Below are 12,596 nucleotides of genomic sequence, written 5' to 3'. Positions count from 1 at the left end.
ACACAACTTAATGACTGAACAACAACAACAACAACAACAACACTAGTTTAAATGAAAGGAAATGGTGGACTTGATCAGATGATCAAAAGAGTCATGTTGCTGTATTGGCCATTAATAGTATTTTGTTTCTGGAGATCAGATATCATCATAAATTTGCAAGCAGGACATGAAGACAATGCCACTCTTTCTTTCTTTGCAGTAATTGGCATTTAAAGGTATAATGCCTCTTGAATATGGAGGCTCTATGTAGTTTATAGAAATGGCTAATAGCTACTGATAGCACATATTTCCAAGAATACTGAAGTATTGTCTCCCATGCACTTTCTTGCACTTAGATTTTAAGATCTCCTCTTTAGTGAGTCCTCCTTGTCTGGGGAACTTCTTGAGGTGCTCCCACATGATGGTACCACAGTTATGAAATGCTCTTTCCACTGAAGCTGAACAAGGGCTGTCCTTGATGTTATTTCAGAAATGCAGTGGCTAGGTAGTGGTTAGGAAGTACCCAACTGGAAGTGGCCTCAGATATATTACGCAAGGTAGAAGACTCATCAGATTGTCTTCTCTATGTAACAACAATATTTAAAGAGCTGTTACGTTTTCCTTATGCAAACTGGCATGGTGGTAGTGGTTAAGGTGCTGAAGCAGTCCTCCCTTAGGCATGCAATCCAGATGGGTGACCTTGGCCTAGTCACTCTGTCTCAGCCCTAATCAGCATCAGGCTGTGTGACAAGCCAGCAGATAAACAAAACCTCTCATTCCATTACACATTGGTGTCTTTGCCAGAAGAAGTAGGTGTGTGCAGCACAAAAAGAAACCGACCCTGCAACCATGCAGGAAAAACACAGAAGAAAATCTATTTTCTTTGTCCTGCTTGATGGGAACAGTTGTACTATAGGGGCTCATCTCATTTGAACAGGTAATTCATATTGTCAGTTTGGAGTGAAACTTCAATCCAGTTTGGACTATAAAATGCACATGTCTGAACAAAAATAATCCAAGTACATCTAATACAATTTTGGAAGATTAACATTATACCATAACTGGGAGAGTGCTGACCCCCAAACAAACATAGGATAATGGATCATAAGGCTACTTCTATCTCAGCACACCCATATCTATCCACTTTGCAGTCTCTTGTTTATTCAAGGGTATTTGTGCCGAAGGACAAGCCTCCTTTTGTGTATCTTTCACTATGCCACCAGTATGAGGTGCTTAGAAGCAATTCTGTCATGCCTCAAAGCAGGCAACTTGAGGACACTATCATTTTTCATGATATTTCTTATCTCTGCAGTCAGCTAGAATGACCCGTGTTCAAGTATGTGATCATAGGCTAAATGCGTAGCACAATAAATCAAGATGCCCAGTGCCTTTCACGATTATATTACCTGTGGTTTCCATCAGCTGACATATCAAGCACATATAAAACTACACCATCGCAGCTGAAATCACAGTGTTTGCAACCACCAGAACATTCATTAAAAAAAAAATGGAAAGGAAAAGTTCTGAAGAAAAGATTGCCAATCCTTTTTCATTCCCTAGATAAGAAGTGGGGCTTTGTTTTACTTCTTGCAGAACAAAGCATTCATTTGGGTTTTTTTTCCTAGTGGGAATCATAAAGATAAATAGCTATAACATTAAACAGTCTCTGTGTAAAAATTAGAAATGGATGTGGATTTTTGTTGTTACAGTAAAACAGCTTGTTAACCCATTTAAACAGAACCTGTTCTGTATTGATGTAGTATAATATATGGAGAAAAAAATGCAAGCATGTCTGGTTTTGATATTGCCAAGCCTGGATGTTATTTGGAGAGTACTACATTACTGATACATGGAATTAGTTCCACATTTCTCCTTCTACAATTAGCATATTAATGCACAAAGCTGATAACATTAAAGGGCCTCCATACTTGCTTGAGCACTCAGAGTCTCTTCTTCCTAGAGCTGTGACACTCAGCTTCATATCTCTTGTAGACATATCTCATAACATTTCTGAGCACAAATTTCTACAGACAAGATACTCTATTCCTTCTTTTGAGCTAGAGTAAGGAAATGATCAAATCAAGCTTGACTTCTGAATAATTACATGGAGACATTCATTGGGGGTGGGGGTGGCAACCAATGTGGTTTGCTATTGCTTTCTTCAGATTTTTTTTTTTTTTTACTTTTCCTGTCTAGCCTAATGCTCTGGGTTCCCTGGTGGTAGCCCATCCATCTACTAACCAGAACCAACCTTGCTTAGCTCCTGAGCACAGACAAGGTACCCAGAAAATGGTAGAAAAAAAGGGCATTTGCAGAGTGAATGGTAGTATCTCCTAGTATTAACCTTCCAACCTCCAGTCTCTAGGGCTCTCTTCTAATTGCTGTGACAATACAGCAGTCAATATAGATTTTTCTGTGCAGTAATCCATGCCTTTGGGGTGTATGGGTGTCCAGAGAGGGGTAGCACCACTTCTGCTGCCCCCATTGTGCTAGACTCTGAGCTTCCAGACTGGGATTGCGGAGTCACCTCCATGTTCACAGATGAACTGCACAACAGTGTGTCTTCTTTGAACCCGAAGGACTACCATAAAATCCATGCCTTTATAACATCCTGTACAGATTACTGTATTCTTCCTAATCTACACATGGAATAAAGAAATGAGAAACCTGCAGGGGGATAATGATGGTTACAATTAATTTTATTAATATACCAAAAAGTACTCTGCAACTAGCATTAGCAGCTGTATGGGAACTGGCTTAAGCAAGAGAGGCTGCTCAAAATCCTTGCCATCTGGTCTCCTCCTTTTAGTGCTGAGAGAAGCCATACCAAACCACCATAGACCCAGGCACCAAGGATTGGTTGATGTGCCTCCAAATTCCAAAGCTCTGCCTGGTAGACTTGAGAGTCCTATTTCACCATATTGAGGTCTTGAGTGACTGTGGTTGACTTGTATATTTTGCCTTTGTACCAGTAAATGGTGCTCTAGGCAGCAATCAAATCAAAATATTCTTCCTTGAATCAAGTTGGACTGGTGACTTCATGAGCACATCTGTGTAGTTTTATTGAAAGTAGCTTGCCCTTACCTTCTTGAATGGTTTCTTGAATTCGCAGTCTAGCCTACACTCTTGGGATTTCTTGGCAGCCTCCCACCTAAATACAGACTGAGTCCAAATCTGCTTAGTTTTTTGAGATTAGCCAAGGTCAACCTCTGTGACAAAAAATTAAAAAATATATACATTTAAACAAATATGAAACATAGCTAAATCACATAAAACAAGCGTCTTCAACTTTGTCAGTTTATATGTCAAAGGCCAATCTATGCATTGTATATGGGTTATTGGTGGAAGGCCAATGGGAGAGCTGGCCCAATCACACTTGGTTTGAGATTTCAAAGCTTGAGAGCAATCACTAAGAAAGCTGTCACTCATGTTCCCAGTTGACATCTGTGATGTCAGTGGGACTGAAAGAAAGGTTTCTCCTGAATCTCTTTAATACCTAGGTAGGCTTATAAGGAAAGAGATGACTTTTCAGATATCTTAGTCCCAAATCCAGTAGGGTTTCGTTGTCTTGTTCCTGTAGAAGAATCTCAGTGCTTGGCAGGCAGAGAGGATTTGCTTAGTGTGAGTCTTCCTTTTAGCCAACGACAAGCAGCCAGAGGGCAAAGAAGAGACAAGCTGAACAACAGTCAGCCAAAGTAACAAGAGAGTCCCAGTCACCAAAGGGTATAAGAGAAGAGTAAGGTTACAGTATGAACTAGGTTTGGGTTCCAATAGTCAATCTTAAGGTATGAAACAAGGATCCAAGCAGCCAGTCACAGCAGCATGCTAGGCGAATACAGAGGTCCCAGCCCTGGATTAGTTTTCAGGGGTAAGATTTCTGCAAGCTTCTATCCTTCACCCAGCTGGTTTGCATCTATTTTATCCACAATAGAGGGGATTTCTGGTGGAAGAGTACCTCTTCTAATTTGGGAGCTTTGTCTCTAACCTCAAAGGGAGAAATACAAAAGTCCTATCATCCTAGGTTGTTTAGCCTTAATGTACATCTGTGGAAATCCTGATTTGTTGAAGAACACTTTATAGGTGACTTTGAAATTTCTTCCAATGTGATACTATACTCCTGATTTCTTGGACAAATGTTCCCCATTCAGAAAGTCATTTTTTATAGGTGTTATAATTGCTTTCATTTCCCTTTTCCTTTTCTACTGTTAACATGACTATTTATCTTGAAGTTATTATATTATTAATACTGGTTCATGTATACTTTTTCTTATGTTAATTAGTTGATACAATTTTTAAAAAATTACACCCTTCACAGAAATGATGACAAAGCACCCAATATTTACAAACCGTGAAGAAAAGGCACCTTCTCAATAAGAGTAATAGAATTTCTGAAAGGTTTAGAATTTAGATCCTAAAAGATTTAGGACCTGGACATTTAGATGGAGATTGCATCTGTGCATTTCATAGCTTGCATGTATCTACACCTTTTAATGGTATTTTAAAATCAGGATATATGTCTTTAATAGCATATATATTCCACAGCAATCAGTATATATACTTTGGCAAGTGAAACTCCTAATCAGCCCATGCTGGTGAGACATTCTGAACTCTGCATATGTAGGAAGCAGTGGAAAATAAATGAATTTCAGCTGGTGTTTGAAGAATTGTCAGTTTCCCTTGCTCCAGTGTTCCAGAAGAACGTCCTTTTTGATAAAGTCTCTGAGAAACGTGGAGGAGTTTGGAAGAGCGGTTGGGAAAACAGGATGCTGAATGGCAGTTTTTACTAACACTTTGCATCTGTAAAGAATCTGGTAATGTGTGTTGCAGGCTAGGGAACTAGGCTGTGGAACAAGGGAAAGTTGTTAATCTGAATGCCATGGATGTAAGGGGAGAAACCAGCCATTCTCCCTGTTTTAAGGCCTGTTCACAGCATTTCTCAGTATTCCTACAGTTAATAACCTTGATTGCAGAAATAAAACACAATGCAACTTTGTGTTCCTATAGATTCTTTCATCCAAGAATTACACAGGACTCCACAAACATTATGGAGCCTTCTAAACCTGTTTAGATGCAAGACTCTTTCACAGAGGGACAGTGAATACTCACAAATATTATTTCGCAAATTGGTAAACAAAGGTGGGGAAATCATAGAAGTAGTCAATATTCTTAAGTTAAGAATCCACTTCAAAGAGGCTTCCAAATGTAAATGAAAAATTAGATATGAATTGTGTCGGTGGCAAAGCTGGTATGTAATTTACTTATGGCTTTCCATAGACACACATTCATATTTTATTAATCTCCCCCTGAATCTACCATGAACTGTTTGCAGATTATTTTAAAATGCCTTATTCAATGGGCTTGAGTAAACATATTTTGAAAGCAAGTTATCATTAATTTGAACTGTTATGTGATGTCTCTGCTAAAGAAAGGAGACAAATGTCATGGAATCCTCTTTTCCCCTTTCCATATAAAACTGTTGTATGGGGTTGTAGATACAGGCAATCTCTGGAGAAATATGGGCATATTGGGAGTCTTTGGTGGATTTTAGTTTGTTTCACAACCAGAAGGAAGCCTGTTCATTAAATATTGAAATCCAAACCAGTGCTAATGAATGGATTGATGCTAGAAGAAAAATGACTGGTGTTATTTCCCCCTCAGCTGGAAGTATAGTGGGGCGTAGGATCCCCTGGATCATCAAGCCTTTTTTTTATAAGCTGCACAACTTTCTATATTAATCCCTTTGGGAGAAAAAGGCATTTGGGGATTTCCTGGTTTGAGACTACAAGTAAAATGTAGCAGGGAAATAAATGAGGAGATCGAAATCCTAGATGCCCTCCTCCAAAGATCTTGATTTCTTTCAAATGATACAGCCAAAGCCCTTAGAAGCAAAAGTCAGTGCAATAATTAATATAGTTGTGTATGATGTTGTTGCTTTTTTTATATAACTGGGCTAAAAGCAAATTTAACCCTGATCTGATGAATAGTTGTACTGATGCATTAGATCAGAAGATCTATTAGAAGGGACTTTCTATCTTGCCATATTTATTAGTCCATACAGAAAAATTGCCCTGTATTTTTTTCCCTACCAGTTTAATGAAAGAGAATTTGCTTTTAAAATTTGAAGAATTTCTCCTAAATGGTATGTGGTATCCTTGCACTCAAGTTGTTGTTGTTTATTCATTCGGTCACTTCCGACTCTTCGTGACTTCGTGGACCAGCCCACTCCAGAGCTTCCTGTTGGTCATCACCACTCCCAGCTCCCCCAGGGATGAGTCCGTCACCTCTAGAATATCATCCATCCACCTTGCCCTTGCTCGGTCCCTCTTTCTTTTGCCTTCCACTCTCCCTAGCATCATCAGCATCTTCTCCAGGGGGTCCTGTCTTCTCATTATGTGGCCAAAGTATTTCAGTTTTGCCTTTAATATCATTCCCTCAAGTGAGCAGTCTGGCTTTATCCTGGAGGAGGGACTGGTTTGATCTTCTTGCAGTCCAAGGCACTCTCAGAATTTTCCTTCAACACCACAGTTCCAAAGCATCGATCTTCCTTCTCTCAGCATTCCTTATGGTCCAGCTCTCGCAGCCATATGTTACTACTGGGAATACCATTGCTTTAACTATGCAGACCTTTGTTGTCAGTGTGATGTCTCTGCTCTTAACTATTTTTTGCACTCAAGACATGTGAACAAATGTTCTGTCTTTCACTGCGCAATTATCTCTCCAGTGGAATGCAGCCTCCTTGGCCTCTCATACTTCAATAAAATTTCAAGGAAAGACATCACGAAGCAGCTCCTCCCATTCTTTCCGCCAGTGGGGAAGTATAGGCATCCCAGAAGGTTTCAGTCCAGTGGAAAGATATTTAACAGGAAACATCACCAGAAGCAGTAGTGCTCTTTGTTGCTTCCAACAAGAAATTCAAAAGAAATTCTCAAACACTTTAAAAATAAGGTAGAGTAATAGAAGCTTATTTCACAGGGGAAGAGTTTGCAAGGAAGATTTAAGCATAGCATAATGTCATATCTTCAGTCAGACTTAGTGTGTCATGTCCTGGGTCTATCTGTTTTACCTACAGGTTTGAAAGTCCTGGATTTATTTGAGAAATTATTATGACAATAATTCTAATTCAAGCTTTCTCAATTGCAGCTGATCCAAACATTCTTGTTTTGCATCTCACTTTTTCCTGTGCGATGATGGGTTAACTTAGCTAAATTACCAGGTCCGGTCTTTAAAAGTTCAGATGACCACTAGATGGTAGAAAAGAGAAAGAGAAACCTCTGCTGCCATTTCATGGCGTTCTGGATTTATGAAGACGGTATCTGGTAGCCTTAAAGTAAACAAGGAAGAAAATAATCTCTTTGGACTGGACTGTCTGTGACATCTTATATTTAATAGCACAGAGTCCCATTGATTCCACCAGAATTTACTTCACAGAAATGTGCTTAGGATGATTGCCTAAAGCTACTTCTAATGATTTTTAAATTGGTCACCAACAGTTAAATGTGCTTAAGTTGTTACTTGGTACTTCACTGATGATTGGAGAGGAAAGGGAGTTCACACATGTTTCAAAGTCTCTTCCAATAATAATGAGTCGGAGGTTCATTTATACTAAATGTCTTTATTAGCTAACAACTCCCACATACAGCCTCCTGTTCTAACTACTTGTTGAATAAAACGAACTACTTCCAGGGCCAAAGGCCATACTTCCCAGAAGAGGGTGTGCTTCCTCAATCTCAGTACTTCCTCTGTGTTACCAACTTTGTCCTCCTGACTCTACCACTTAGTTCCACTATTGATACAACACAAGCTGAGTATGTCATCTGTGCAAGGAATTACTAAAGGTCCAGGATGACTTAGGTGTACTTTTCCTGAAAGACTGGAACCTAAGATCCCTTTGTATCTAGATTGAAGGGATAAGAAAGGTGCTGGTAGAAAAACAGAAATCTCCCCTTGCCTCTTGATTTTTCAAAAAGTTGTTTCAGAATCTTTCCTATTCTTATTTCTTCCTGGTCTGAATGCTAAGGAGGTTTGCTTGGAAATAAGCCTGGCAGAGTTTTAAGTAAGTATGTTTAGTATGGGAACATGTGGCTGTGAAGTGGAAGGTAATGTCTCTTTTCTGTGTTGCAGGGCAAACAGAAGGATCATGGCATGAAAAATCCAGAGGATAACAATGAGAATTTCATGAAGTTTTTCCAAGACTTGTCTTCTAGGATTTGCATGACTTGATGTGAAGATATCTGAGTCAGTCCTACTATTAGGCAGTGACAGCCACCTCATTCTGCCTAACACTAGGACTGGCTGGAGATCTTTCTGAGGCCAGACCAATATGTTGTAAGGAATGTCACTGTGAGCCTGTCACTGACTATATCAGCCTGTATTGGGACGCGGTGGCGCTGCGGGTTAAACCGCTGAGCTGCCGATCGGAAGGTCGGCGGTTCGAAACCGCGCGGCGGGGTGAGCTCCCGTTGCTCGTCCCAGCTTCTGCACACCAAGCAGTTCGAAAACATGCAAATGTGAGTAGATTAATTGGTACCGCTTCGGCGGGAAGGTAACGGCGTTCCGTGAGTCATGCTGGCCACATGACCCGGAAGTGTCTATGACAACGCCGGCTCCAAGGCTTTGAAACGGAGATGAGCACCGCCCCCTAGAGTCGGACACGACTGGACTTTACGTCAAGGGAAACCTTTACCTTTACCTTTACCTAACCATTAGCTGAAATGGAAGATGCTGCTCTGTTAACATTTAGCAGATTCAACTGCCAGTCCAATCAATTTGTGAGATGAGGGAATCTTGCCCTTCGCTTTAAGCAAGTAGCAGGACCATGGAAGCTCTCACTGGGTTGTCTAAATTTTTAATTTTCTTCTTTAAATGTAATATTGTTAAAATTAGGCCTCTTCAAACTTTGTGGAATATATTTAATGATGCATAGGATCTTAGCCTTCACATACTATATGTAGTTCTGATTAAATTATACCTCCAACAAATCATTCAAAATCTATCTGGTTTTTCAGTTACACAGGATTCTATTTTTCTCTTAGGGTAAGAATGATTTGTATGTACATTTAGCTGTAGTTTGTGGGAAGATTCAGTACCAAGAACTGGAAATGTCTCCATTTCTTTTATACTCTTTCAGGATAGACAAATTTCAATCTGGTATTTTTTAAAAAAAGTATTTTCTGAAATAACAGACTGAACCACAATGTTTGGACACAACTGCAATAAAATAAATTTATCTGAAAGAATTATGAATATGCTGTGTCAGTGATTATGTGGTTGGGAGAACCAGTAGGAATAGTGACTTGAGATATCTCCAGCTCTGTGAAGGGAACTAACTTTCATATAGATTCCCACACCATCAAATGAACATACTGTCTTGTAATTATCTGAATAATCACATCTGTTACTCTAGCATGAGAAAATTTAGAAAGTTATTCAAATTCCTCACATTACTGTCATTGGCACAGTATAAATTTCTTTTATCAGCCTCTTTATAAAAAAGATGCTTGTATGTCTATCTACCCCATAGCATCTGGATTTGCTTAAACACATGTGTGTGGAGATATATAAAGATAATATATGACTGGACCATTAGCAACCCAGTCCCAACTATATTTACTGGGAAATTAATTCAATTACTTCTGGGGGATTTTAAAATTCCAAATATGTTGGTTTAGGATTGTTCTTAAGCCATGCTGTACAATCTTATATGTAGGAGACCTGTTGACCCTTAATATGATCTATTTAAGAGGCAGGAGACTCAGAGTTGGATGTAGTGTAAGCCTTCTATGGCTTCAGTCCACCAAAGGCTTTTGATCCAAAGTTGAAATTGTATTCTGTCAGAAATGGGAAAAGTGATTTTCACCAGATCTTGAGCAGTGGGATAAGTGATATCAAGGATTACAGGAGGATGTGGGGAATTGGTGAATTGACACTCAGGCTTTGATAGCTAGGAATACACACACACACTGTATATCTCACTAAGACAAATGGACAAATGTAAGTGAAATAACTACTTTAACTTGGTGCTGAAGCATAACTCCCAGAATTCTGAGCTGCGTTTCACATTTAACCCTCCAAATCCTACCACAACTCCATACAAAACAAGAATGTGCCTATATGTCATAATTAATTATACAAACTGTATATTCTGTTTCTTTAGATACAACTGTTGTTCATCTATAGTTGCTTAAAGGCCAGAAAACAGCAACCTGGCCTGCTCCTGCTTCTTCTCCCACTCCCAATCATCTGTCTGCATTTTGTGGTTGTGATTGCAAATGTGATTGGAGTAAGAGTACTGAAGAACTGTTGATATAATATTAGCAACAACATTATTAGTAACACAATTATGGAAAAAAAATTTCAGTAGAAAGATTTGCAAATTGTCCAGTCAATCACTTAGGTTGCTATTGATATTTCATTAAAATTTTATCCCTCCCTCTTCCCTCCCTCCCTTCTTGTACTGTACTAATGCATTCATTAAACACTAGAGGGCAGGCTTTCCCACGGGTGAATCCAGAGTTTGGATTCCGCAGCTATTGTTATGTTTATGCAAATAGCCTTTGACCCAATACCTTTGAAACAGTTGAAAATTGTATTGTGCCTCGAGGCCAAACATTCAGACCACCACCTTAGCTACATTCAGCTGCCAGAGGAAATTGGGTTCAGCACAGAGCTCCACGTGCTGTATTTCAGAGTGAGATTATCAAGTGGCAATAACTTTTGTCCAGGAAAGACAAACGCAGATTTCTGGCAGGAACACTGGAAACATTTAGCCGCCCACTATCTGATGAGATATAGATTATACTGGGAATTTCTTCTGACTTCCAAGGACACATTTTCAAGTGGGAAATCTCCATTTCTAGCTTTCATCAACATCTCAATCAAATTAAAACTGAAACTCCAGAAAATAAATGCCTGGTAACAAACTGAAGCAATTTAAAGAGTGAATTTAATGCCCATCAGTTTGAAGAAATCCATATCTCTTGACGTGATAATGTCAGCAATATTGAATAGGCATTTTTTTAAAGTATTGGCTATTTATCTTTCTAAAGACCTTTTTTTCCCTCTCCAAGTTCTGCAGAAATGGACGGTGAGAGTAAGCCAGTCAGAGCCAACTCACCACCCGTGTCTCGTTATGAAAAGAAAAGGAAGGAAAACAAAAGCATCCAGAATTGGAATGACTCCTGGGTTTTAACAGAAAACAATCAATTGTTTTTAATTTCTATATAATTTTCTGAAGTCATGTAGTTAGAGTGATTTAACTGATCCCACATTTGAACATATAAAAGTTAAACAAGCACAATATCTGGCTCAGGGCCGAATGAAGGCCATGGGGACTTGCAGCCTGCTGAAGGTTGCCCCCTCTGATGCTCATAAGGAATTCATACAGTGTATTCAAGCATACTTAGGATGGTTGCACAAAGCATTCCTAGGGATGCTTTGCAAAGCTCATTGGAATAAGAAGAGCCCCCCCCCCTCCTGGAAGCATTAAAGCAGCAGCATGCACTGGAAAGGTTGCACGGATGCTTTGAAGGCTTTCGCCAGCTGTCTACATGCATATGCACACACAGCCCCTTCCCTCGTGGTCCTGGCAGAATTGCTGTCTGTCCATGCATGTGCAGATGTAGATAAGTGGAGAAAGATAGAGGATTGCAAAATTTAAATGCAAAGTGGTATTGAAGTAGGAATAGCAATTAATTCTTTTTTTTTTTTGCCATCCTAATCCACCTATTGCCTTAAACCTATTTTTCCTCCTATGTGAGAAAGCCATCAGTTCCACTACTGCTGCCATTATCATCAGCTTCCTACCTGTAGATGGCAGAAGGAACGGCCTTGAAGGACAGGAGGAAGAACCGCTACCAAGGCAACTGTCAGATAAGCAGGGCTTGAGCCCTGGCCAAGAAAATAACGAGAAAATGTCTCAGACAAGCCCCTCGCTGGTTTACACAAAAATAAAGTGAATGTGGAAGGGGGAAGCACATTCAGACTTGCAAGATCCTGTTACTACAGCTGTTACAATAAAAGTAGTATTATGTGGCATTGGTTTCTTAGGCTGGTCTACCTTGTAGGGCTGACACTACACTTAGATGAGAATATCTGTAGCTCAGGGTTGAACTGTGGAGTCCCAGCTGCTCTCTGAGCTTGGTTGTTTGCTTGCAGACATTTCATTACCTGACTAGGTGACACTGATGATGTTACCTAGCCGGGTAACGAAATGTCTGCAGGCAAACAACCAAGCTCAGAGAGCACCTGGGACTCCATTGACACTACCCTGGTTTGGGGCTGGATATGCTACCGCTGAATCTCCACTAAAGAATCCACACATACTTGTTGTGTACAAATATTATCATTTTAAGACTATGGGTAAAATGAGCACATATTTCATATCAAACTCATAGTAAGGTTTGTTTGCTTTTGGTTTAGCATGAAGGCTGAACATGTTCATGGGGACTTAATGTTTCATTCATTCATCATATTTATATAGCCGGACATCTCACAAAAAGTGACTGGGCGGTGTACAATAAAAACAAACAAATATACCATAAAATAAACAATATTAAAAAAATTCTACAATTAAAAAAAGACATATGTAAATGGTATCTGTAAATCAGGCCTCTATGGCT

The sequence above is a fragment of the Candoia aspera genome, chromosome 2 (genome assembly GCF_035149785.1).
Source record: "Candoia aspera isolate rCanAsp1 chromosome 2, rCanAsp1.hap2, whole genome shotgun sequence".
NCBI lineage: Eukaryota > Metazoa > Chordata > Lepidosauria > Squamata > Boidae > Candoia > Candoia aspera.
The sequence above is the reverse complement of the archived record's forward strand: the minus strand, read 5'-3'. Positions refer to the sequence as shown.